At 47.5% G+C, this 27037-nt stretch overlaps 1 protein-coding gene across 1 annotated transcript in view; it reads left to right on the forward strand.

Annotated features, from left to right (window-relative positions):
* Positions 1–27037, forward strand: part of LOC147666505 (cytochrome P450 2D6-like) — a 307017-nt gene that overhangs the window by 206959 nt on the left and 73021 nt on the right. The window lies entirely within an intron of this gene.

The raw sequence follows: 27037 nt of genomic DNA on the forward strand, positions 1-27037 counted from the left end.
TATTTTAAAGCCCAATATCATAATAATAACGTAGGCTAAGATGAAGTGGGTGAGAGTTGACAGTACTGGGATAAGAAAGAAAGAATCAGAGTAATTAAGATTACTAGTAAGTAATCCAGATGACGATCTACTAAAGAAGTATGCTTTCATGTCGATCTGAATAACGCCTTAACGTTTGCTGGCTGCCACAAAAAAATAGAAAATAACCTTTATTATCACACTGTTAAGTGATTAAACAAAAAATGTCCCCTTATGAAATCCTGTGGCATGATCTTAGAGAGACTACTTGACGCAAACTCAGTTGGCTCCCTAAACCACATTGAGCCGTAATGGGAAATTAACTTGGAAGTAAGCACGCATGTGCCCTCTTTGGGGTGGCTTGGTGAGCAAAATAACGATGGATTAAACCCAGATCTGTGACTGGGGGTGAATGTTTTGCCATTGTGCAACATTCCGTCCATCATCTTGTGTGTTTTGCTGTTCACCCTATGTGGGAAGGGTATGCCCAGACGTGGGCCCCTTGCTAACTAAGCCACTGGAGTCAAGCTATCCTGGCTGAAGATGGCTGATAGCCAGAAACCAGTCCTAGGATGCTTGATTCCGGTCCAGGAAAGACATGGCTTGGCAGTTCTGGCTGGACTGTTCCCATGAGGCACAGGGCCAAGACTGATTTGCATATGGCCATGTCTGAACTGGGGTGGCTTAGTGAGCAAAATAACGACTGATTAAACCCAGATCTGTGACTGGGGGTGAATGTTTTGCCATTGTGCAACATTCCGTCCATCATCTTGTGTGTTTTGCTGTTCACCCTATGTGGGAAGGGTATGCCCAGGCGTGGGTCCCTTGCTCACTAAGCCACTGGAGTCAAGCTATCCTGGCTGAAGACGGCTGATAGCCAGAAACCAGTCCTAGGATGCTTGATTCCGGTCCAGGAAAGACATGCTTTGGCAGTTCAGGCTGGACTGTTCCCATGAGGCACAGGGTCAAGACTGATTTGCATATGGCCATGTCTGAACTGGGGTGGCTTGGTGAGCAAAATAACGATGGATTAAACCCAGATCTGTGACTGGGGGTGAACGTTTTGCCATTGTGCAACATTCCGTCCATCATCTTGTGTGTTTTGCTGCTCACCCTATGTGGGAAGGGTATGCCCAGACGTGGGCCCCTTGCTCACTAAGCCACTGGAGTCAAGCTATCCTGGCTGAAGACGGCTGATAGCCAGAAACTGGTCCTAGGATGCTTGATTACGGTCCAGGAAAGACATGCCTTGGCAGTTCGGGCTGGACTGTTCTCATGAGGCAAAGGGTCAAGACTGATTTGCATATGGCCATGTCTGAACTGGGGTGGCTTGGTGAGCAAAATAACAATGGATTAAACTCAGATCTGTGACTCGGGGTGAACGTTTTCCCATTGTGCAACATTCTGTCCATCCTCTTGTGTGTTTTGCTGTTCACCCTATGTGGGAAGGGAATGCCATCGTTGGTCCATTGCTCAATAAGCCACTGGAGTAAAGCCATCCTGGCTGAAGACGGCTGATAGCCAGAAACCAGTCCTAGGATGCTTGATTCCAGTCCAGGAAAGACATGGCTTGGCGGTTCGGGCTGGACTGTTCCCATGAGGCACAGGGTCAAGACTGATTTGCATATGGCCATGTCTGAACTGGGGTGGCTTGGTAAGCACAATAACAATGGATTTAAGCCAGATCTGAGACTGGGGGTGAATGTTTTGCCATTGTGCAACATTCCATCCATCATCTTGTGTGTTTTGCTGTTCACCCTATGTGGGAAGGGTATGCCCAGACGTGGGTCCCTTGCTCACTAAGCCACTGGAGTCAAGCTATCCTGGCTGAAGACGGCTGATAGCCAGAAACCGGTCCTAGGATGCTTGATTCAGTTCCAGGAAAGACATGGCTTTGTAGTTCCGGCTGGACTGTTCCCATGAGGCACAGGGTCAAGACTGATTTGCATATGGCCATGTCTGAACTGGGGTGGCTTGGTGAGCAAAATAACGACGGATTAAACCCAGATCTGTGACTGGGGGTGAATGTTTTGCCATTGTGCAACATTCCGTCCATCATCTTGTGTGTTTTGCTCTTTGAAAAGGAGAACAATAGAAACTCTAGCCTATTCTTCCCAAAAGAAGCCCATACCTAAGTAGAACAATCAAACAACGAGCCTGGAAATTCCTTGCTAGCATTCCTATAGCCCAAATGTGATGGTTGCCATACTCCATATTCCAAGAGAAGATTTAACTCGCTTTTTACTGAACCAATATTGGCAAGTAGCTGTATTTGTCCAAGGTCAGCTGCTCTCTGCAGATAAATCTGGAGACTTCCTACAACATTCAAGAGTAAAACTGACTCATCTGAGGATGGGCTAGCTGACAAGGTCAATGCAACTTTAGCCTAAAACATTTGAAAAGAAGTCTAAGTATATTGTAATTAACTGAATTTACCTATTCTTTTTGCTGTAGTGATAGGCACCAGAACAAAACACTGTGAAAGATACGATTTTTACAATACCTCTTCCAAAGTTTCAAGTGGGACCGTTGATAAAAAATGATAATGCTAAAAGTGGGTCAAAAGGACGATAGAAATTCCTTTTTGTCTCAGCAACTTAAAACCCTTACAAAGAGCTTGATTTAGCCTGTGATAGACACTGCCTCTGCCATCCATATGGCACTCTGTCAAATTTGGATACGACCACTGGCCCACCCATCATCTATGTGCATTGAAAAGAACTGCCATCATGGCGGTTCCTTTCAATGTTTAATAGTTTGATTGTTGGTTGGTGTCAGATTTGATGGCCATCCACTAAACTTTAACAACATTTTTCTTTTTCAGAAACAAACACCCACAGCAGGAGTTTGTTTTTGAAAAACAAAATCAATAATTATTGTTATTAACTGCCTTACAACACCATGTTTTTGCTGTTAGTGATGGACAGGAAAAAATGACATTGCACAGTCCACCCTAAATGAGGCTTTGTGTTATGATTTTCCTCCGAGGGCCCCTACTTCGTTGAGCTGTCGGAGGAAGCATTCCATCAATGGTACCAATGGGGGCTCCTTCAATGAAATCCGCAAGGTCCTCTTTGTTCTGAAAACAGGCCTACTTTTGGAAGACTCATCCTGAGACCCATTCTGGGAAAAATGATGGGACCCATGGCATAATCACGTAAACTCGATTTAACCTGTCTTCTGAAAGTAGTGTCTCCCCAGTAGGTAGCCAGTAGGTATTTATAGTGAGGACCTAGTTTCCATAGGAAGATCATTTTTTGTTTTGCTTATAACTCTGGCGTCGTTTGATGAATCTTCATGAAATTTTCCAAACTAATTCTTCATTCATATCAAAGTTTGGGGTTGATTCGTCAAGGGGGGAAATGAGATAAAAGGGGGGTCCCAAAATGTGTTTTCTCCATGTTAATTTCCATAGGAAACTTTAGACAAGGCTACAGGTCGAACGGGTGAACGGAATTACCCCAAATTTGGAAGGGAGAAGCTTCTTGGTCTGGAAAGCACGCTTTTGTTTATTTGGTGTAAATCCATTCAGAAGTTTTGGAGAAATATCAAAATTTACAGATATCGATATTAGGGAATTCTGCCATCTGATTGGCTGGGGCGTTACGAGCAGGAGCTTGCTGCTTATTGGGTGCGAGCGCTTGCAACTAGGAAGTGTTGGCCGCCATTTTGTGATTCCATTGAAGTGAGTAGTGGAAAAAAGGGTGAAAAGAGTAGGAAAGAGGAGGATAGGAGCACTGTTAGCTTGGTGGGGGAGTGCGAAGTGAAGTAGTCACATCTACCGGTCGGAAAGTGCGATGTTGCTCAGAGTGACATGATGCTGAGATGAGATGCTGCTACACTCGGGTGTGAAACTGAGAGCCTAAACCGTAAGCTCATTGCTGTGAAGTGATGTGCTCTGGTCTTTGTATCATACGTGTGCAAGTAGTGTTAGTAGGCGTTTATCCCATACAGGGAATGGGAAGCGAACTACTGACCCCTACAGTGCGTTTATACTATACCGGAAGTGGGAAGCAAAGTACTCACGCCTACCGGTGTGAAGACTCGGAGAGCAAACCGATTGTGCTCTGGTCTTTGTAGTATACGTGTGCAAGTAGTGTTAGTAGGCGTTTATACCATGCAGGGAGTAGGAAGCAAACTACTGACCCCTACCGTGCGTTTATACTATACCGGAAGTGGGAAGCGAAGTACTCACGCCTACTGGTGTTAAGACTCGGGGATCAAATCGAGCTGACTGCTGTAAAGTGATGGGCTCTGGGCGCTGTAGCATACCTGTGGAAGTAGTGTTACTTTGCGTTTATACAATACAGAGAGTGGGAAGTGAAATACTCACCCCTACCAGTCTCAAGAGTCGTGGATGAAACCATGAGCTCATTGCTGTAAAGCCATGTGCTCTGTGTAGTATTTCAATGTAAGTCATAGTAGATTGTTAGTATGAAATGCTACTAGAATGGAAGTATGTAATGTTAGAATGTAGGGCTGCCATGAGGGCAATCTTGAGGAGTTTGTACACAGTGCTGGAGAAGACTGTTGCATTGCTGTCTGCTCCTTCTGGTGGCTGTTTAAGCTGTCTTCTTTTCCTCCAATAAATCTACTTATCGGATCCACTGCTGTCTGCCTCTTGACTACATACATTTGGTGATGAGCCAAAGAAGGTAAAAAGAAGGCAGCACTCACCAATATTTGGAGCTTCCTTGCGTTCTGCTGTAGACCCGTTTTCTTTGTGAAGCTGTTTCTATTCATCCCAGGGTCTTTGACTCATTGAACTATGTCATCCGACCTCTGGTAGGATTTCTATTTTTAGATTTTGCGCTTCATCTGCCTTTTCAGTACATTCTGGTCGCTGTACTACACGTGTGCACGTAGTGTTAGTATGCGTTTATACTAATTCTGTAGATATGCAGTAACCAATGCATCATGATCTTAGGGAGCGTCACCTCCCAGGTACAGCTCATACAATGTGCCGGGGTGTGCATCTGCGGGACATTTATGTTTGCTATTAGAGGGCGGATGCATGGCTTCTACCCTGTGAAAGCAAATCCTAGTTTGTCTCATTGAAGCGAAAGGAGGAAAGCCTGGTATTGCTTTAATAGGGTGGATCCGGATGGTCAAAATGGAGAAAAAAAATGAAGCAGGGTCTCACCCGTTTATTTAAATGAGCCCCCTGGTGGGTAAAGTTCTGTGGCCAATCCTATTATTATATTGCGGGGTCTCTGCAGGACTGGGGACCTTAATGTCACATGTAAATTAGGCGCGGGAGGGCACAGAGACGTTTCGCAGCCTAGGGGATCACCACGTCCCCGGGTATTGTTTACTAATTGCTTGGGGGCTTCGAGGCCAACTGAAGTCTGGGAATCGCCACCCTCCGGGGCTTTACTTAAATATGCAGGGTGGGTCTCGCCAGTCCCTGAAGCCTCAGTGTTCCTAGGCAGTGCCTTATTGGTTCTGTAATCACACAGGCAGTACTCATGGTGTTTTAAAGTGATACATGCATAGAACCTTGCAGTTCTAGAATTCCGCAGCCTTCATTTATGTAATAGTCTGTTGGTTTATATTTGGTAGGTGCACTGCAAAATTACAATTGTTTTCCCTCATAACCTCCTATAAACAGCCGATTTTAACAATAAACTACAGACAAGTGTTGTCAGAAAAAGAAGACGTATACACTAACTTATTTGTTGGTAAAAAAATAACCTTTATTAAAACAACACAAATAAATGGAAACACAAGTTTATTACAACAAACAACAGTATACCATGAAATAAGTGTGTGGCTCTCCTCTGGAAGTAGCATACAAAACCTGCAAGACAAAAATGAAACATAAATATGTGTGCCATGTCCAAGAGAAAAAGAAAAGTAGTCAGAATGAAAGGAAGATAGTGAGAATGAGACAGAGAGGGAGTGGGTGGAAGGGGGAAGGGGAGGGAGAGTCAAAAGAACAAAGGGAGGAGGAGATAGAGCGTCTGCGTACTGCACTAACCTCTCACTGTTCACCTCCCGTCACCCATGTGTCTAGGGCCCTGGGGTTCATGAGAAAGAGTGCGGTCCAGCAAATCCTTAAAATGAAACAGATATGAAAGAGGCCAGAGATTACATTATGATCTACAGCAACATCGTTTGCCTGCATCTGTGCACCCAGGCTGCTGCACTCCAACCCCTTCCCCTGCACTGTGCTCAATTTCAGCTCCTGCGCACCAAGGCTTCACTGCTCACCTGCTACCACAGGTGTATCCAACGACATGCCGGTGCGAGCTCCAAATCTGGGGTGCCTTTCAGGGTGGTACAGCAGGTCTCACATTGGGGACGGTGTCTTGATACCACAATGGGAGGCATCAGAATGCCATGGGCCTCATCACAGGGTGAGCACCTGCTCCGCCCATTTTGGTGCAACCAATTCAGTTTCTGAAAAGGGAGAAAAAATATAATGGTGGAAACGTCTGGAAGTACGTGAAGGTTTATCTGAAGCTTAATAGAGAACACCAGTTGAGTGCATCCTTCCTTCTTGAAGTACGATCTACCAACTGTTAGTGGTAATCGTGGTTCAAAGAGGAGTTGGAGTGCACAAGAATACACAAGATAAAATATATATAAAATCAAGTTGCTGGGACCCAGGAAGGGTGGCGTACCTGCCGGCAGAGCATACCGGCAATCAATACCTATATATATCTATATATCTATATGCCCAGTTGAAGGCAGGAGCCGAAACGCATAGACCGTCTATTTGATGCACTTTCTTTTGCACATGGTGTGTAAATAAAACTGTGAGGAGATCAATTATTGCTGTGCCGTGTCTTTATCTACTAACTCGTAGGAGAAGAAGCGAAGGTGATATATCTATATATATATTTTTTTTTTCTTTTTTATTTATTAAAATTTTGGGCAGCTTATACTGCGAACTCCAGCAAAGGCATGCTGTTAATGTTGATAAAATACGCATGGAGTGATAGGGATAAAGCCCTCGCCGAGATCCAGAAACTTGAGGAAGCAATTGCAAAAGACAAAGATACTAAAACCACGGATGACTTGCGTGTGAACATGCAAAAAAGACTGAAAGAATATGGAAATGGGATAAAGAAAAGGAAGCAGACGAAGTTCCAAAGGGACGAGCAAGATTATCTGACTGGTCGGATACTCACCTTTGCAAAAAAAATTCTATGCCACCAGAAAAAACTTGCACAGGGGGTCCAACCGGCAACAGCTACCGTCACATCTGAGTCCGAAATATCGACATCGGAGGATGAATCCACTAGGATTAGTGGAAGGAAAGATGTGGGACCTACCACCGCAGCGCCTTTTTTAGACGAATTTCAAGTCATGAAAGAAACGCGACAACGACCACAGCTCCAGATGGCGAAAAAAGCAGCCGCAAAAAGAGGAGGAAAACCAGGCGCGGCAGAAGGGGCCGCACACGGTGCAACACCTATGGTAACCCGCAGCAGGGGCAGGAGGGGGAGATGGTAAAACAGAAAAACACCATCATAAACCTCTCACAAAGAAAACTTACAGAACATGAAGAGAAGGTGTTGAAGAAAGGAATGACCTTCTGCCCAACTGCTAAATTCGATCCAGTTCAAACCAGAATTGATTTCTTTAAGTTTGTACGCAAACTGAAATTGGACAAAATATTTGCTTCCCGCCCACAATCAGGATTGACGACAAATATGGAAACAACGATGGAATCGGGCAATGATCTCACTGACAACGACCTATCTCTCCTTCAATTAACACACTCCTTGGCAGGAATGGAGGAAGTGCCAAGTTCAAATGAAATATTCAGGAGAGAAGAAATTGTTCAAAAGAGAGATCCCAGCCACTTGAAAAGAAAATCAAGATTCCTACCGCACGTCACACATGATGCCATCGATGTTTTTAACGATGGGATCCTATAAGATCTGGATAAAATGACCACCAAAAAAACTGAAATGACGGAGCTTGCCAAGGACGCCGCCAACCCCTTTGAGGAAGCCTGCTCCTGCCGCCGCGCCTCGCCGGACCCGCTTTGCGGGTCCCGCTTTGCGGCTTGTTGCGGAATTCAGCCCAGTCAGGGGGACAAACTCGGACTGACTGACCGGCAGGGCTGCGAGCGACTGCGGGGGACTCCGAGGACCAGGAGTCCCCACGCGCCCTTACACCAGCTGGGCTGCTCTCCCTGCCGGCCCCGCCTACCTTCCCTCAGCGTAAAAAAGCGCTGTCACCGGGCATTCAGCGGTTTACCACAGAAACGCGGAGCTTGCCAAGGACGCCGCCAACCCCTTTGAGGAAGCCTGCTCCTGCCGCCGCGCCTCGCCGGACCCGCTTCGCGGGTCCCGCTTTGCGGGTCCCGCTTTGCGGCTTGTTGCGGAATTCAGCCCAGTCAGGGGGACAAACTCGGACTGACTGACCGGCAGGGCTGCGAGCGACTGCGGGGGACTCGGAGGACCAGGAGTCCCCGCGCGCCCTTACACCAGCTGGGCTGCTCTCCCTGCCAGCCCCGCCTACCTTCCCTCAGCGTCAAAAAGCGCTGTCACCGGGCATTCAGCGGTTTACCACAGAAACGCGGAGCTTGCCAAGGACGCCGCCAACCCCTTTGAGGAAGCCTGCTCCTGCCGCCGCGCCTCGCCGGACCCGCTTCGCGGGTCCCGCTTTGCGGCTTGTTGCGGAATTCAGCCCAGTCAGGGGGACAAACTCGGACTGACGGACCGGCAGGGCTGCGAGCTACTGCGGGGGACTCCGAGGACCAGGAGTCCCCGCGCGCCCTTACACCAGCTGGGCTGCTCTCCCTGCCGGCCCCGCATACCTTCCCTCAGCGTCAAAAAGCGCTGTCACCGGGCATTCAGCGGTTTACCACAGAAACGCGGAGCTTGCCAAGGACGCCACCAACCCCTTTGAGGAAGCCTGCTCCTGCCGCCGCGCCTCGCCGGACCCGCTTTGCGGGTCCCGCTTTGCGGCTTGTAGCGGAATTCAGCCCAGTCAGGGGGACAAACTCGGACTGACTGACCGGCAGGGCTGCGAGCGACTGCGGGGGACTCCGAGGACCAGGAGTCCCCGCCCGCCCTTACACCAGCTGGGCTGCTCTCCCTGCCGGCCCCGCCTACCTTCCCTCAGCGTCAAAAAGCGCTGTCACCGGGCATTCAGCGGTTTACCACAGAAACGCGGAGCTTGCCAAGGACGCCGCCAACCCCTTTGAGGAAGCCTGCTCCTGCCGCCGCGCCTCGCCGGACCCGCTTCGCGGGTCCCGCTTTGCGGCTTGTTGCGGAATTCAGCCCAGTCAGGGGGACAAACTCGGACTGACTGACCGGCAGGGCTGCGAGCGACTGCGGGGGAATCCGAGGACCAGGAGTCCCTGCGCGCCCTTACACCAGCTGGGCTGCTCTCCCTGCCGGCCCGCCTACCTTCCCTCAGCGACAAAAAGCGCTGTCACCGGGCATTCAGCGGTTCACCACAGAAACGCGGAGCTTGCCAAGGACGCCGCCAACCCCTTTGAGGAAGCCTGCTCCTGCCGCCGCGCCTCGCCGGACCCGCTTCGCGGGTCCCGCTTTGCGGCTTGTTGCGGAATTCAGCCCAGTCAGGGGGACAAACTCGGACTGACTGACCGGCAGGGCTGCGAGCGACTGCGGGGGACTCCGAGGACCAGGAGTCCCCGCGCGCCCTTACACCAGCTGGGCTGCTCTCCCTGCCGGCCCTGCCTACCTTCCCTCAGTGTCAAAAAGCGCTGTCACCGGGCATTCAGCGGTTTACCACAGAAACGCGGAGCTTGCCAAGGACGCCGCCAACCCCTTTGAGGAAGCCTGCTCCTGCCGCCGCACCTCGCCGGACCCGCTTCGCGGGTCCCGCTTTGCGGGTCCCGCTTTGCGGCTTGTTGCGGAATTCAGCCCAGTCAGGGGGACAAACTCGGACTGACTGACCGGCAGGGCTGCGAGCGACTGCGGGGGACTCCGAGGACCAGGAGTCCCCGCGCGCCCTTACACCAGCTGGGCTGCTCTCCCTGCCGGCCCCGCCTACCTTCCCTCAGCGTCAAAAAGCGCTGTCACCGGGCATTCAGCGGTTTACCACAGAAACGCGGAGCTTGCCAAGGACGCCGCCAACCCCTTTGAGGAAGCCTGCTCCTGCCGCCGCGCCTCGCCGGACCCGCTTCGCGGGTCCCGCTTTGCGGCTTGTTGCGGAATTCAGCCCAGTCAGGGGGACAAACTCGGACTGACTGACCGGCAGGGCTGCGAGCGACTGCGGGGGACTCCGAGGACCAGGAGTCCCCACGCGCCCTTACACCAGCTGGGCTGCTCTCCCTGCCGGCCCTGCCTACCTTCCCTCAGCATCAAAAAGCGCTGTCACCGGGCATTCAGCGGTTTACCACAGAAACGCGGAGCTTGCCAAGGACGCCGCCAACCCCTTTGAGGAAGCCTGCTCCTGCCGCCGCGCCTCGCCGGACCCGCTTCGCGGGTCCCGCTTTGCGGCTTGTTGCGGAATTCAGCCCAGTCAGGGGGACAAACTCGGACTGACTGACCGGCAGGGCTGCGAGCGACTGCGGGAGACTTCCGAGGACCAGGAGTCCCCGCGCGCCCTTACACCAGCTGGGCTGCTCTCCCTGCCGGCCCCGCCCACCCGTTAGTCAATTGGACAGCTACATAGAGGAAGCATCGTTCCCGCTGCGCGGGAGCGCGCGGGAGGGCGCCGGGGGAAGCCCGGGACAAGGGCGGGACCGTCTGTGGCCGTCAGGGGCCGAAGGAGGCCGGGCTGGGCCCACTCTCTTCGCCCCTGCAGCCTTTATTCCAGACCTCCTGCCTGTCTTTGTTTTGCTTCACCTTTTGGTATACGTATTTAATCGTAGAACTGTGTTTCCCTATCTGTTCGGCTAAGTAGTGTTTGCCACTTCCGCCCCCTGCCTTATACGTTCTTATATGTTCTCAGCGATGTCTACCCCTGAGGCAACCCAGGTGCTAGCTACGCAAGGGTCTCCTATGTTAGGACCTCTGGACAAATTTTTCGCTAAAATCAAGACCGATGTGGACAGGGAGCTCACTCTGGCAGAGAAACGTGCAGGGCGACGTCTCTCCATCGAAAAGTTAAAATTAAGACCTTTTCAGCCCCATGACGCAACTACGACACCCCTATCATCCCCAATGGATCTAACCACTCCTTTAGGCCACATTAATACTTCCCCCCTTATGGATGACATCCCCCTCATTTTTCAGACGATTCCTCCTGTCCAGAAGGACATTATTACTATTTCTGACTCCATTTACTCCCAGGTAACTGACACTCAGACCATAGATTTAAGCACTCCCCCTGTGGAACCATCCCCTCTATATGATAAAAACATACCCTCTCCTGTCTTTACCCCAATTGGACCTGTCCATCAAACCATGGGTACTTCCGAGGGAAAGCTTCTAACACCACCGCCTAGGGATTCCACCAAGTGCCCTAAAACTCCCTACGGCTCCCCACCGAGGAAGAGAAGAAAGAAGCTTGTAATTAAAAAAAAGAATTGCTTCTCCTAAACAAGCGCCACACACTCCGCGCAACATTCCTAACAAGGAAGGGACAGCAGATCCCATGAACGATATCATCCCCAAATCAATCTCGGTACCTAGTTACGCAGGTCTGCTGAACGATATCGACCGCCTTATAAAGGCTCTGATCCTTCCCCTCACTGTAAGAATCAAAAGACTGGGGGAGAATATCGATAAAATTCTCCAAGATCAAAAGGGCATACCTTGCCCTAAACCAAACACTTCAAGCGACTCAACACAGACTACCAAAGAACCCAAACCACCCAAGTCGGTGACTGGCATCCCCAAGGCTAATCCACCACCCATAGCTGGGCCCCTAAAACCAAAACCCTTGCAGACCAGTAACCCCAATACCAAAAATAGTAATAATAAAATTACTTCACCGAAAAATTCCACAACCTCAGAAAAACCCCAGTCCGACACAAGGCCCCATCGCACGCATTTTAACAATAATATTAATCTAAACCCCCAACCAACCATATCTCATCATCCCAATAGAAGATCAAGGAACACCGTTGATCTACCGCCTGAGTGCTTAAATTATGTTATTGTACTCACGGGAGTTCGGCCCCCGCCAGAAGGTAACCCTGAACATCAGGCCAATTTAAAAAACAAGGTTATCTATTGGTTGAGGAGAAACAGACCACTTCCATCACACCTAAATGGTGATATCGTCTCGGCCAGGCGATGCCACTGGGTTGGCACTAGACCCAAGGACATTGAGGGTGACGTGATCATAGTCAACTTCAAAGATCACAGACTGGTCCCCTACATCAGTGACTGGTATCCCGGGACGGGCGAGGGGGGAATCGCAACCCATAACCTAAGCTATTTTTATCCTGAGGCCATGTTGAGGCAACCTCCAGCCCGGCTTAGACCTTACCATCCTGGCAGTAAATGGCGCCCAAAAGCCCTCTTGGCCCTATAATACCTTCATCCCCAAAATACCTCACGGCCCTTAACACTCCTCTCCCCTACCCCATGCATACCTTGCCGCACAGACTTCAAGCCCCTGACAGACTAGATCGTACGCGGATGCCAATGGGTCAGAATCATTTTGACAATACGAACGATTTCTGTTTTCAGCCCTGCCAGTTACCCTTCCCACCGAGAAACTTTCATAATTCTAGTGCATACTGAGGTGATTCATACCCTCATAACCCCAAGGATTCCTGGAATATACCTCTGTCCAACTTCTACAACCCTCTCTCTGGACTAGATGACAATGAATGACTTTTCGAGTCTACTAACAAAGTTAAGCTGCCCGTGGCCTTCCAGTATAGTCAGTGCGCTTCTGCCCACTACTTGTCATCTAGCCCCCCTAAAAGGTTTCAGGGCAATACGAGGGAGGGGATAGATTCTCTTGGTGATCCTTTGATACCTGGTATTACTCATCATCAGCCCCAACCATCTCCCCAAAATTGTTCCACTTCCATCCTTTCGATTCCTCCCTTTACCTCAAACACATCATCTCCGCAATTACATATACCTCTAGTTAGTGCAGGCTGCACACTTGCGGGCACTAGTAACGTACCATATTTTAATTCTCTCCTCTCATGGAACGTGGCGGGGCTAGCCAGTAAAGTTTCCAACAAAGCCTGGTTAGACGCCATCCACTTGCACGACATCCTGTGTTTTCAAGAAACATGGTGTTGTGAAGAAGTACATCTCCTTGGGTACCAAACCTTCCACTCTCCGGCTACGCTGTCAGCACAGGGCCATAACAAGGGTGGTCTCTGTGTTTATGTCTCAACAACGGCAGAGGTTAAGATTCATAAATTCTTTTCCAGTACTCATTTTCAAATCCTATCTTTTAGTTGGGGCATGAAAGAGAATATTGTATTGGTGAACTTTTACAATAATATGTCTGATAGCGAAATGGAGCCTACCATGTCCAAAATGTTGCGCCAGCTGTCGCGCACCGTTGACCACCTTAAGGGGGCAATAATAATCTGGGCAGGGGACTTCAATTGTACGATTTGTTCACATTCTGATTCGCCTCTGTGTGGTTTTGCAGATTTTGGGGAGGACAATCCAATTCATTTCGCGCACACAAAGATGGGGATGCTGCTAAATGGTTTTGTCTTTAATTTTGACCTTTCTTTTGCCAACCAGACCTGCCCCTCACCCGTGCAGTTTGAGCCAACCTTCTTTGGTAGAGGTTGTAACTCAACCATTGATTTTATATTGATAACCACTGTCAATCCTGGGTTTCTGACCTCGTGGGCGGTTGGCAAAGATGTATTCAGCGATCACTATCCCCTCTCAATTGGTCTAAATGTAAAGGGGAGTCACGGTAAAAATGTTAACCATCCCACGTATCCTTACAGGATTGAGTTATCTAAAACTAATGGCTACGTGGTGAAATGGGAGAAGATTGTCCCTAGTGTGTTCCTGAAAAAGCTGCTCTCTGACTCTGCCAATGATGTTAATGTTTGTCTGGAGGAACACGCTGACCCCTTCCTTGTCACGACTGCCTTTGCTAACATTCAACATCGCATCAAAAATATGCTGACCCGAGTAGCGAATAACAACAATACACCTAGAGAGGGGTGGTTCGATGGGAAGTGCACGAAAGCACTAAAAGCCCTAAAAAGAGTGCTGGCCCATAAACCAAGGGACCCCCATATAATTCGCAGCGCCAGGCAATTATACAAACGTGTATTAAAAGAAAGAAGTTTGGCTTTAAACAAGCAAGCTTGGGCCACACTTAGAGAAGCATCCACCCAGAAAAATACAACTAAGTTCTGGAGGTTGGTCAAAACTCTATATCAGCCGAATAATAGTGGAAATAAAATAGATCTGGCAATAACGGGTGATAGATGGCTAACACACTTTAGGCAATTATATAAGCACATAGAGCCAGCTGATACTATTACATCCCTAGGGCCAAGCCCCACTGTAGCCCAAATTGCAGCTGAAACTGCTGAAAGTAGTATGGACATTTATCCCCCAGCCTGCCCATTCCCAATTGACTTAACCTTCTCAGTAGGCGAAGTTCAGGATGCAATTAGGGACAGCGCACCAGGTAAAGCAGCAGGGCCAGACTGTACCCCGGTAGACGTGTACAAAGCTGAGCCGGATTTCTGGGCCCCCCTGCTTACAAATGTGCTGAATAAGGGCAATCAAAAGGGGTTCATTGAAACTTGGTCGGACGCAATAGTGGTCCCCATTTTTAAAAAGGGCAGTCGAGATGACCCGACCTGCTATAGGCCAATATCCCTATTGGATGGCCTAATGAAATTAGCAGGTAGGATTATTCTAAAGAGACTTCAGGAGTGGGAGGAAGAGCATAATGTTGTGTCACACCTTCAATATGGGTTTAGGAAGGGCATAGGGACAGCCGAGCAGTGTCTAAACTTGGCCCTTCTATGTGCCAAATATACTCAGGCGAGAGGTGGATCACTTTTTATAACTTTCGTTGATTTAAGTTCTGCGTTTGATTGCGTGGACCACATGTTTTTATGGTCAACGCTGGGCGAGATGGGCATTGACGCCCGTATAATCACCTTTATTAGAGAGCTGTACCACAACTGCGGGGCAAGAGTAAGATATGGCAAGCAGGGGGAATGTACCGTCAAATTCGCCCTCTCAAGAGGGGTTAGACAAGGGTGTATTCTGGCCCCAAGGTTATTCACTTACTACATAAACTCAGTGGGTCAATACCTTTCACTCTTCCAAAACGATTACCCTACTGTGAAAGGCTTACCGGTGCCAATCCTCCTGTACGCGGACGATGCGGCCATAATGTCCCAGACTCAAGTGGGACTGCAGAGGGCGGTGACAAAATTTGCAGGTTATATGCAGGATAGAGGACTTAAAGTGAATATTTCAAAAACATATACCATGCCATGCACCAATAAGCGTAGGAGGGCTCCCTGTAACGTATCCCTGGACAAACAGAATATAGCCACTGTAGATAAGTTCTGCTACCTGGGCGTACTGTTTGACAGGTGGTGCCGTTGGAAACAGGCGATTGAAGCTAGGAAACTGGCTTTTATTCGCTCTATAGGCGCTCTACGCGCTTTTTCCAACAGAGTGGGCGGCAAACCAATCAAAGAGCTGACCCAGGTATACCGGGCGAAGTGCGTGTCCACAGCCACCTACGGGGCGGGACTATGGGGTATCGTGAAGGATCATTCTCTACAGGGCTGTGAGAATCAATTTATTACTTACCTTCTGGGCGTACCAAAATCCACATCCTCATTCATGACTCACATCGAGACAGGAGTCAAGCACCTGAACGACATAATTAAGATGGCCCCTATTCTTTTATGGCACAAGGTTTGGACTACAAGTGAAGCCAGATTTAACAGGGACCTTTTGGTAGACTGCCTGGCACTAGATGGGGTTGCAAACCTCAGATGGCTGTCGTACGTCAGAACTTTACTTACCAAGATAGGCCACCTAGAATATTATGTAAACCCAAGAACCTTGGAGGGTGTTCCAAGATCAGCTTTCAAAAAAACTTTAACCACCTATCTGGAAACTTTAAGATGGAACTCTGAAAAGCACAAACAAACCATCTTAAACTTTCAGGAAATTACCCCCAACGAAGGGTTGCAAATGTACCTAAATGTTGATCCCAGTCCATATCACAGAATGCTTTTGTCCCGTCTACGCCTTGGGACTTTCTATCGCATGGTAACTCTACCAGACATGAACAATTGGTCACCCATTAAGCTGTTCTGCTCATGCGACAACATTGCGGCGCAATCCAATCTGCATATACTGTTCTTTTGCACTTTTTATTCCTACCCCAGAAAACTTTATCTAAAACCTCTTTTAAATCGTTGGAGTATAAGAAATTGCAGGCCAGCTTTTTCAAGATTGTTAAAACTTGAAGATGAGCATGTGATCTTTGCTGTTTCTTGTTTTCTAAGAACTGTTATAAAGTTTCGGAAAACCATGTGTTAAAACATCTCTTGCTTGGGTTTTACCCTGTGCATTGTTTTGAACAGCAGATATTGCACTTTAAAATGTATAGCACCTGAAATTCTTTTATTTGTCTGTTTATCACATTTTCTGTTTTTAATTGTCAGTGCATATGTAAACATTTAATAATTATGATTATGTCTTGATGTATGTGTAGTGCTTTTATGATTTTACGAAAATCGAATAAAGCTATATTTACTTACTTACTTACTAAAACGACAAGATACAACTCAAATATCTCGAGAATGGAATGGCAAGCCATTAAATCACTCAAGGAGGACAACACAATCGAAATCAAACCCTCTGACAAAGGGGGGAATATTGTGATTTTCAATAAAGAACAATATAAACTAGAAGCTTTGAAACAACTACAAGATAAAGACTGCTATGAGATAATTCACAAAAAGGACTTTGAGAAATGCACCTCGGACTATCATATATTGTGGAAGGGGTGGTTGTGCAAAGGAATGCTCAGCAAAAGTGAATATGAGTATTTATATTGCGAACATCCAATTATCCCAACCTTTTACCATCTGCCTAAAGTGCATAAAGACATCAAGAATCCACCAGGGAGACCTATTGTCTCGTCAATAGGCAGTCTCATGGAAGCCACTTCTAGATTAATCGACAACACCTTATCCCTTTTTGTGAAACATCTACCTTCTTTTGTGAGGGACACCCAAGACTTTTTGAGGCTTATTGACGGCATAGAATGGGAAACGGATATGCTCCTTATTACCTTAGATGTCGCTAATTTGTTTACCTGTATTGGGCACCAAGAGGGACTCTCAGTGATTGATTGGTTTCTTGGGAAGAAAAACATACAATATCACCAACACAACCATATGCTTCTCAAAATGACTGAGTTTTGTCTCTATAAAAATATTTTTCTGTTCGCAGGGGTGTTGTATCGCCAAACCAGGGGGACCGCCATGGGCATGTGCTTCGCCCCCAGCTACGCGAACCCTTTCGTGGGCTGGTGGGAGAGCACGTGGCCTGGGGGGGACCAATGAAAAATGGTTGGATCATATAATGATCTGGACAAGATATATTGACGATTTGTTTGTGGTCTGGCGGGGCAACAGATCCTCGGTGGAGGAATATGTGGCAACGCTAAATGACAACAGTCTCAATCTCAGATTTACAAACACAATCAGTGACAGATCAGTTCACTATCTTGATTTGGAGGTCTTTGTAGCAGGGGGCTCCATACAAACAAAACTCTACCACAAGCCAACAGCAGGGAATGCCGTGCTTCATGCAGCAAGTCACCATCCCAGAAGCATGATAAGGAACATTCCATTCGGGGAACTGCTTCGCCTGAAAAGGAATTGTTCGGAGCATAATGACTTCTTACAGGCTCAAAATGCAGCGGTTTCCAGATTTCTGGAGAGAGGCTACTCCAAAACATCACTAGTTGAGGCCTCTAAGAGAGTTGAGCTCACAGATAGACAGGACCTCCTACAGAACATAAATACAAAGAAGTCAACAGAGTCCAAGACAGTGACAAGAATGATCACAACCTACAATATGAGATCAAATGAACTGGTCCAAATTTTTAATAACAACAGGCATATCCTTAAAACAGATATTGTCTTGAAAAACATAATACCCCCAAAACCTGCAATAACTTATAGGCGCTGCCAGTCCCTTGGTGACCATCTGACGAGGAGTCATTACAAGGATCCCCCAAAGTCATCTATATCCAAATCTGTTCAGGGTTTCCACCCTTGCATGCATTGTAAAGCATGCAAGTACAGTCAGAAGAAAACCAGATATGACGGTAGACCCAATGACCCACGGCCTATTAGAACCATCAACAAACTTCTGAACTGCAATTCAGAATTTGTAATATATTGTTTGGTTTGCCCATGCTCAAAAAGATACATCGGGAGCACCATCAACCCGGCAAAAAAGCGTATCTTAGAGCATATGCGTGCCATCACTAATAAAGACAAGAATTACCCGGTGGCATGCCATTTCGAAACCCACCATAACAGCAACAGGGATTTATTATCCTTCTTTCTCATTGACCAACTAGAGAGACAAGAAAGGGGTGGAGACAAGGTCAGAGCACTAAGGGCCATGGAATCAAACTACATCATCGACCTCCAGACAATGAAACCTGTTGGGCTGAACAATGATGAGGAACTCTGGGTGCACTTATATTAGTCAATTAGAAAGGGACAGTATACAAATGAATAACAGAGAGTTTAACATAAGGGCATTATGAATAAGAATTCGAACAGAACTTAAGTACAGGTCAAGTAACATCATCTGCACATCTCCCCACTTCACCCCCAATACACCGGGCATCATAAGACAACAGGGAGACTCAAGCCCATTCAGGGCGAGATAGGGAAACAAAAAACTCTTGCCCATACAGGGCGGTATAATATATGCTTATTTGCACATTACACAATAACAAATGTGAAGGGCTATAGATACACAGGGTGTGATATAACGTTGTTCACATACAACAAGAAAAGTAGCACTAAGTTAGATTCTCCGACATTTAGTTGAGAGATAAAATGTATGTAAATATGAAATTTTTATACAAAACTAACTTTGTGGTATTTCCAAATATGCACTTTTTTATCAATTACCGTGATGTTGAATTTTCGTTTGAATTGTCCTTGACAATTAAGAAATGTTTTAATAAGCAATGTAATATACAATGAATTGTATGGGGTACACCCATTGTTTTTAACCGCACGAGCACTTTATAAATGCCATACTCCTTGATTTATTTGTAAAGATTTTGAGGATGCATATGTAAACGAATGTACATTACAAGATGTCTGCCTAAAAACATCATGGCAGTTTAGTCCTCTCTCCATGTTGATAGAGGGGTGGAGATAAAATGGCGTTCTTTGTTCTGCACTTTTGACACTGAGGAAGCCTTTACGGCGAAACCCGTTTGTCATCTTGGGGGTCTGCCAATAAATCGTTTCCAGTATCTTAAGCTCGGAGTGCCTTCTACTTTCTTTCAAAAAGAAAAGCAAGTGTTTGTTGATATATATATATATATATATATATATATATATATATATATATATATATATATATATATATATATATATATATATATATATATATATATATATATATTACCTACTGGCTATCGCCAGTAGGTATATATAGTTAGGATTAATTCCCTATGGGATTTCTGAAAATTCTATGTCTAATAACTTTGGCGTTTGTGGACGGAATCGGCTGAAATTGTCAGGAAAATGGCACATTTTGTTTCTGAGCAGCCCCTGAAAATTTGGTGGGGTTTCGTCAAGGGGGCGCTGAGAAAAAAGGGGGGTCCCAAAACACGTTTTTTACATTGAGTTTTCCATAGGGCGGTTGGACTCACTTTTAGCTCGAACGGCTGAATGGATTTGCACGAAACTTGGCAAAATTGTAGGGACTGTTAGCCCGATGTGCCTTTGCTAGGTCTCAATATATGTGCTTCAGTGGATTTTGAGAAATTAACGTTTAAATCAAGATATATATCTGTAACAGCGCTCCGGGCAGCGATCCGGTCCGCTTACTTTTCGCGTTTCGGAACTTTGCAGAAAGCTGATTGGCTCTCCGGTGTCTGTCAACATTCTAAACAGTCCGGAGCGGCCGCCATCTTGTCTCTCGGTAGGATCGAGAGAGAAGAAGAGGTGAAAAACGAAAGGGGAATTTAATGAAAGGGGGCAAGGTATCCCCCTCTTGACCCCCTAGGAATGTTGTTGGGGTTATTAAAGGGTCCCGTGGGGAAAAGAAAAAAAAATTGATTTTTCACGGTAGAAGCGCTTCACGGGCCGCGAACTGGGCCGCAAACTGGTAGCGAAACGGGAATTCGCCATTTTGTGCTTCGTTAATTAAATTATTAGGTATAAGGGGGTGCGGGAGACGTATCCTAATCCCCTATGTTTCCTGAGGGTGGCTGAGGAGGCTGATATATGTTGATACATCTCTTCCAGCGGCTGTGCGTGAGCTTTTTTTTTTTTTGCTGCGTGACAGTCCGGAGCGGCCGCCATCTTGTCTCTCGGTAGGATCGAGAGAGAAGAAGAGGTGAAAAACGAAAGGGGAATTTAATGAAAGGGGGCAAGGTATCCCCCTCTTGACCCCCTAGGAATGTTGTTGGGGTTATTAAAGGGTCCCGTGGGGAAAAGAAAAAAAAAATGATTTTTCACGGTAGAAGCGCTTCACGGGCCGCGAACTGGGCTGCAAACTGGTAGCGAAACGGGAATTCGCCATGTTGTGCTTCGTTTTAATTGTTTAGAGACAAAAATTATCGCCGCACATCGGCCACAATGCATGAATATCGTTGAAAAGTCAGCGATATTCATGCATTATCCAGCAAATGCTCTTAGCCGTGTTATCCACCTTCCATTGGATAACATGGTTAAAAACTGCTCTGTGCGTGAGCTTTTTTTTTTTTTTTTTTTTTTTGCTGCGTGACGTTTGTTAACGCTCGATTCGATGGAAATCAGGAAGTGTTGACCACCATTTTGTCACTGCGAGTAAATATTTTGTTATAAATGAATCCTTATTGAAAAACATTGTCTGCGCCATCTTGCCTTTTTGTCCAATGCCACAATTTTGTCGTGCACGGCAGCCATTTTAGATGCCTTGACCAGGCCCACTCTCTGCACGCCGCCGATCCTCAGCATGGCTCCCCACCCTCGCAAGCATCTCCCCCACGCACTGGTCATCCCCGCTCTCTCTCTCATGCATGGGCCATATACTTCCCCCCATCTGCGCTGCTCTTCTCTGAGAATCACACCCTGTGCCCTCCCGACACCTCTCTTTCACCCTATTCACTACCGCACCCTCTGACACTCCTCTTCCTCTGTGTCCGATTGTCCAGGCCGGACCTAGGCTATCACCTACCCCTGCGGATGTAGTTTATGGCCCCAGCTGTAGAGAATTCAGACATGCCAACCCTCCCGATTCAGGCGTGTGACTACTGATTTCAGTGCTAGTCTCCCGCCTCCCGATTTCTGCAAGCAAAAACCCGGGGGCATATTACGAACAACTAGCGATAATTTTTGTCTCTAACTTGTTTAGAGACAAAAATTATCGCCGCACATCGGCGATTTTTATCGCAGATAAACCTTGCTATTATCGCAGAAAAGTCAGCGATATTCATGTATTATCGAGCAAATGCTCTTAGCCATGTTATCCACCTCCCATTGGATAACATGGCTAAGAACTGCTCAGGGCAGGTGTTGGATTTTGGAGATATTCGCGCTTAGCGCGAATATCTCCAAAAGTTGGTAATAGAAGATAGCGATGTTAGGGACTGTTTCCAGTCGCTAACATCTTGGCACGCCACTTTGCATGTCATTAGTGATAAGTATCACTGACATGCAAAGCGGGGCCCAAGATGGTCGCTATCTCCTTTTAGCTGTCACTAACTGGTGTTAGCGACAGCTTGGTAATAGGGAGATATTTTTATCTCCGCTTTCTTGGCTTTTAAAGCCAAAAAAGCGGAGATAAACCCCCTTGATAATATGCTCCACGATTCCTTGGGGGTTTCAGCTGACAGGGCTTGGTATTGTGTTACATGGTAATTTTTCCAGGAAACGTCAGAGGGTCGATGCAGGCGTTCTAGAAGAGGTGATAAACCATTTAAGCCTCATGAACAAGCGCATGGTCTTTTAAAGATTTGTGAAGTACTCGGGGCGGCGGTGTGTGTGTGTCCTCTTTCAGGAGCGGGCGGGGGGGGGGGCACTGCCAGCAACTTGCCAGGTCAGGTAGTGTTCAACATGTGCATCACCCTTTCTCTGCCTGCTATTGCGCTCCATGCTTCGGAAAGGTAAGAAAAAGAACGTGCATTTGAGTTTGAAATGTCCGATCCTGCAGCAGCACACTTCCAAAGCCCACACATGACAATAACCCGATTCAAGGCCCCATTCACCCGTTTTTAAAAAAATAGATAACACTCCAACAAAGTAAGATTATAAAACTTTATTAACTATTAACTATAACGAACGGAACAAAAACTAAAAACATTTAAACATTTTTCAACACAAAAAGCAACAATGGTTAGAAGCTGTCTTTTGTGCGAATAGTCCCAAGGCAGCACAACGTGCAGAGTTCTGGACGGCACCCAGGTGATGTCGCCTGGGTGCCGCACTGGTTTTGGGATCCTACAATGCAGCACAGAAAAACAGCGTGGGGCGTCCCGGGTGGTGCGGGGGGAGGCCTCGTCAGTAGCGGTCTGTTGTGCGAATAGTCCCAAGGCAGCAGAACGCGTTGAGATGTTGATGGGACTGTGCCCAGTGTCACATGGCTGACACAACATGTACGACAGGCACCCAGGTGATGTCCAGTAAACTGCCGCACTGGTTTTGGTATCCTACAATGCTGCTCCGAAAATTGGCGTGCGGCGGCCCGGGGGTGGGGGAGGCGGCGTGAACGGGCCTCCCCAGGTGGCGGCCATCTAGCTGAGTTGCGCTCGCTCTTGCGGCTACAGCGTCTCGCTCACCATGTTGTTGAGTTGCTTCCACTCTTGCAGTGCAGCGATAGGCGGCTGCCACATGGCTCTTAAAATGGCGGACGGCTCCTCGGTTTTGGGCCTGGTCCACTGAAATGGCCCTGGGACACCTTGGAACTCGGACGCTTGCCTGCTAGGGCTTGGGCTCCATTCTCGAAAAGCGTCCCCTCAGCCGTGAAGATTCTACAAAAGTCTTGGGGGCCCCCGACTCCCGCAGGCTTCCGGTGGGGAGCGGCTGCCATGATTGCTCGCGGAATGACCACGACGGAGCCACGAGATGGTGGTGCTCTCATGCTGACGCCAGCTTCAGTCTGAATGATCCAGAAACAAGGTGGGGCTTTCATCGTTTGGGAAAAAAAAATGTTCTAAACCAATGAAAAGTGTTATTTTTAGGTCATATGACCAAGCCTTCCATCTTTAGGAAACCAAAAGTAAAATGAACCAATGAAAAGTTTTATAAACAAGTCACATGACCTGTTATGCGGCATAGGGCTACAAAAAGCGTAGAAAATCCGTTGGCACGTGAGGCGGCGTCAGTAGCGGACCGATGTGCGAATAGGCCGAAGGCAGCACAACGCGCCGAGATCCGGATGGCACCGAGGTGGTGTCCAGCAAATTGCCGCACTGGTGTGGCCATCCTACAATGCTGCGCCGAAAGACGGCGTGTCCAGCTGAGTTGCGGTCACTGTTGCGGTACAGTGACTCAAACGTGCCGAGATCCGGATGGCACCGAGGTGGTGTCCAGCAAATTGCCGCACTGGTGTGGCCATCCTACAATGCTGCGCCTAAAGACGGCGTGTCCAGCTGAATTGCGGTCACTGTTGCGGTACAGTGACTCGAACGCGCCGAGATCCGGATGGCACCGAGGTGGTGTCCAGCAAATTGCCGCACTGGTGTGGCCATCCTACAATGCTGCGCCGAAAGACGGCGTGTCCAGCTGAGTTGCGGTCACTGTTGCGGTACAGTGAGTCGAACGCGCCGAGATCTGGATGGCCCCGATGTTGTGTCCAGCAAGTTGCCGCACTGGTGTGGCCATCCTACAATGCTGCGCCGAAAGTCGGCGTGGGGTGCCCCGTTGGCTTATGAGGTGATGTCAGTAGTGGACCGATGTGTGAATAGGTCGGAACCAGCACAAGGCGCCAAGATCCGAATGGCAAGTCCTGGATGTTGAGTGCCTCAGTTGAGAGTTCTGAGCAGTGCTTGTAAGACTATCTGAAGTTTATTATAAGAATCAGAGTAAGTTGAAGACTGTCTGAAGCTTATTTGCACCTTTTGCAGCTTCACTATTGCCCAAGGTGGTGTCCAGCGGAACTTTTTTCCTTTTCCTTTCTGCTTCTTTTCCTACAATCCGTTTCATCTGAAGACACGACCAGGTCCCTGAATGTGTGTAGGGGGACGCTATTGAGTGAATGAAAATGGCGGCTTGACACAAAGCTGACTCAAGCGTTACTGTTGATGCTATGCAGACAAAAATTGGTTTTCAGTTTGTACATTCTTCAGGTTTTTTTTTTCCATCCAAGTCTGATTGAGAGTTTGTAGAAAAATGGCTTCAGATTTTCCACATACTACTCTTCAACATTCTTCCTAAATGTAACAATGTGAAACTCACTAGGAGAACGGCTGTTTCTGTTTCCTTTCAAAATGCTGCCAACAATATTTTCTGAATGGAAGACACCATCTTGTAGCATAAAGGGCCGAAAGGGGTTCTGGTCTGGCCGATGGTTGGTGGAGACATTTTGACTATATCTTGGACCTGCCCGGCCTCGCCCAAAATGGCGCCGGTATAAATGGGACTCGTAACTCCTTGCCCGCAAATGTATATCTAGAAAATGTTATTGTAAGTGGCCCTGTCCTATTTTAATTACAAAATGTATGTCCACCGATTCCGCAACTGTTAGACACCTTAGTTCTTGCAACCTAATGGCCCGCTCGTTACGTTCCTCTACAGTGTAAATGTCTCCTCATCATATACGATTTCAGTTTGCTCCGTGGCCGGCCCACGTGGTTATAGGCCCGTATTTGTATACTGACATTTTCACAATAAAGGTTTTTAAAACAAAACACGGTAGTAGTATTTACATTGGTAAAGTTTTTACTTTTAGTCACTGTTTTCGAATCAGTAAAAGGCAAGTGAAATAAAGCAGTCCAATTACATGACGGATAAAAGGTATAATATGTAGGAACGCAGTAAAGATAAATGGTCAAGGGCAGTTGTGTTTTTCATGTCTGCAACATAAAGTGATCGATAAGAATCTGATAATCAGGCGTATCGGCGACTAAGACAGCAGGCCGAATCTCTTTTACTCAACGGCTCCGTCATGGAAGGAAGAAACGCCCTTTTTCTCGAAAAAGGAATATATTTTACTTGCAAGACAGTTGTAAATTTTCCGGGAAAGTACATTAGCCTGGAATATTATAACATATGTTTGAAAAAAAAATATTGTTCGAAAACAATAAAAAGCGTAATTTTTAGGTCATATGACCAAGCTTTTCATCATTAAATTAACAAAAGTAAAATGAACCAATGAAAAGTTTTATTAACAAGTCACATGACCTGTTATGCTTACGTTACGCGCTGCGCGCCGCGCCTCGGATCACTTCCGGGTGCGCTAACGCGGCGTGTCATATAACGCATTACGCGACAACGTAGGTCAAGAATATAGTCAAAATGTCTCCACCAACCAGCGTTCAGAACACAACCCCTTTCAGCAGTCCAAAAAGTTCTGTTAAATGACAACAGAGGGGACAGGCAACAAGAACCATCAGTCAAAGAGGGGAGGGCAAGTTCTTCTCTTCCGGGTCATGTTGGGGCGCTACCGGAACTGATCGAATTGGTAGTCTACAGTGTTTCTGGATGTTTCAGACTAAAGCTGGCGTCAGCATGAGACCACTACCATCTCGTAGCTCCGTCGTGGCCATTCCACGAGCAATCATGGCAGCCGCTCCCCACCAGAAGCCTGCGGGAGTCGGAGGCCCTCAAGACTTTTGTAGAATCTTCACGGCTGAGGGGACGCTTTTCGAGAATGGGACCCAAGCCCTATCAGGGAAGCGTCCGAGTTCCAAGGTGTCCCAGGGCCATTTTAGTGGACCAGGCCCAAAACCGAAGAGCCGGCCGCCATTTTGAGAGTCCTGTGGCAGCCGCCTATCGCTGCACCGCAAGAGCGGGAGCAACTCAACTACATGATGAGCGAGACGCTGTAGTCGCAAGAGCGGGCGGTAAACAGCTGAATGGCGGAAGAGGCACAGTGTAGCAAAAGCGGGCGGAATGGCAACTAAAACGGTAAAGGGGCGCCCCACTACAGCTTGTCTTCAGGTCAAACGGATTGTGGGACAAGGTCCAGAATTGAAGAGTCATGAAAAGGCAAAAAGTTCCGCCGGACCCCGGGAGCCGGCCGCCTATGTCGGGGGCGATCTCAGGCTACACCAGTGCTATAAGACTTGGGGAGGGTGTCGGAGCCAAGCGTCTTCTCCGAGTCCATGGCCATCACACCGCCCCTCAGGGGCCTCCGTCAAGCTGTTTAGGAAGCTAACATATCACATTGTTTTCTAATGCGGTCAGGTCCACAAACGACACTCACTTACTTTGAGAATAGTGAAGCTGCAGTAGGTGGAAATAAGCTTCAGACAGTATAACAAGCACTGCTCAGAACTCTTAACTATGGCACCCAACATCCAGAACTTATGCTATTTGAGAATGGCAGTGACATCGAAGCATCTCAGGGACCAAAACCATTAACGTACTTTCACGTATGAAAATCTTACTTGGGGAGGGGGCAGGAGCGAAGCGCCCCCTCCCAGTCAGCGCCACCACACCGTATGTTGAAAATTTGAAGCCATCGTTCTACAAAGTCAACCAAACTTGGATTGAAAAATCTAGAAAAATGTACAAACTGAAAACCAGTTTTGGTCTGCATAGCATCAGTAGCAACGCTTGAGTCAGCTTTGTGTCAAGCCGCCATTTTGATTCAACAAAGCACAGGCATTGAAAAAGGCTCAAATTCAGAACTCTAAACTATGGCACCCAACATCCAGGAGCTTGCCATCCGGATCTTGGAGCCTTGTGCTGCTTTTGATCTATTCACACATCGGTCCACTACTGATATTATCTTATAAACCA

This window comes from Lissotriton vulgaris, unplaced genomic scaffold, assembly GCF_964263255.1.
Source record: "Lissotriton vulgaris unplaced genomic scaffold, aLisVul1.2 SCAFFOLD_2750, whole genome shotgun sequence".
NCBI lineage: Eukaryota > Metazoa > Chordata > Amphibia > Caudata > Salamandridae > Lissotriton > Lissotriton vulgaris.